The 1,615-nt window shown below is 47.0% G+C and overlaps 1 pseudogene; it reads left to right on the top strand.

The window, feature by feature from the left end:
• Positions 1-1,135: 1,135 nt before the first annotated feature.
• On the top strand, positions 1,136-1,266 carry LOC132423794 (U2 spliceosomal RNA; annotated as a pseudogene).
• The last annotated feature ends 349 nt before the right edge of the window (positions 1,267-1,615 follow it).

The following is a 1,615-nucleotide window of genomic DNA, read 5'->3' on the forward strand; positions in this document are numbered from 1 at the left end:
GGCCACACACCTAGTAAGTGGTCAAAACCAGGATTCAAACCTGTTTTTTTTCCCTCCAAAGCCTTGCCCCCTACACCACTAGTGGAAACAGAATCTTAGCATGTTTTAGCTGAAAGATGACCTCACCATCATGCCCATTTCACAGATGAAGAACCTGAGGTGAGTACGGAGAAGCAACTTGCCCAATGACCTACAATGACCCAGGCTTTCTCACTTCCAGACAGGAACTTGCAATCACATGTATCCACCAGGGTCCTACAAGAATGGCACACTCAAGTAGGAGTATTAGAGGAGAGCATAATGAAAAGATTGTTAAAAGCAAGGACACATTTAAAGGAAGCCAACAAAGGCTGGTGATGCATTCCAGGTGCAGCAGCTGCAGGGGGGCCAGGACCACCTCTGTGCCTGAAGGGACAAGGCTAATGCCCCGAACCCAGAGAAACCCGTAGCTGAGCCTTAAGCTATAGTTCGAGAGCTCTGGACTTCAGAAGAGAAAGCCACTGCCAGTCTGCAGCCTGCCCTCTCTCTCTCCTCCGGCCTCTCATAAGGTGCCTCTCAGAAGCTGGACCATCCAGAAAGCCAGAAAATAGGGAATTCCCAGGCTGTGGCTTCCAGGGGTCAGAGCAAGACGGACAAAAGAGGATAATGGACCTAGAGGGGGAAATGAAGACTTGTACACACTGCTACACAGGGATGCTTCTCTGCAACTCGGTCCTTGGGAAGAGTCCTTCCTCAGCAAGTCAAAGACAACAAAAACCATGTAAGTGTTCCCTCCTAGTCCATGTGGGGTCAGGAAGGCTCAGCACAGAGAACTATAGGGCAGCTAACAGCACAGAGGTGGATTTCTCACTGCCCGCTGCAGGGGTATTACCTTAATTTGGCCAACCTGTCTGTGATAAAGGGGAGAGAAGCCCTGCCCAAACCTCCTTGGGATCAAAGGCATGACCTTGGAATTCCTGGACTTTGGTACCTAGGTCAGTACTGGTGTTCACAGGGAGAGTTACTGGTGTTTCAGGTGGGTATTTGAGAATTAAAAATAGGAGAAGGTAGGGTTGGGACTGGCTGTGTGCAAGAGCATATGTGCTGTCTACCAGTGCTTGGAAGTCAGGGCCACTTTTAAAATAAAGATAATCTTATCACTTCTTGGCCTTTTGGCTAAGATCAAGTGTAGTATCTGTTCTTATCCACTGAAATAAAGGCAATCCCAAAATGAAGGCAGTTTAGGTGACTTGGAAAGGCACATTCCTCTTATCTATGCCATCCTTGCTTTAATACTACATCTCTCCCTCAACACACATGCACGTGCATACACACACATCAACACACACACACACACACACACACACACACACACACACACCATGCCACATCAGGTCTCTCAAGCCCAAACCAGCCTTCCATCCCCTCCTGAAGTTTCAACCCCAGCTGCCACTGAACCCCCCTCCTCACCCTGATTTGGTCATATTTCCTATTTAGTTTAAATCAACAGTCTGATTTTATCAACAATAATGCTTTATGGAGGTTTATTTCTTCAAACAGACTGTGCTCCTCTTTGCTATAAAGTTAATTTTATGTTCTTTGTTCACTTTCCTAATCTGCAAATTACCTCCTCCGT

The sequence above is a fragment of the Delphinus delphis genome, chromosome 3, assembly GCF_949987515.2.
Source record: "Delphinus delphis chromosome 3, mDelDel1.2, whole genome shotgun sequence".
Classification (NCBI taxonomy): domain Eukaryota; kingdom Metazoa; phylum Chordata; class Mammalia; order Artiodactyla; family Delphinidae; genus Delphinus; species Delphinus delphis.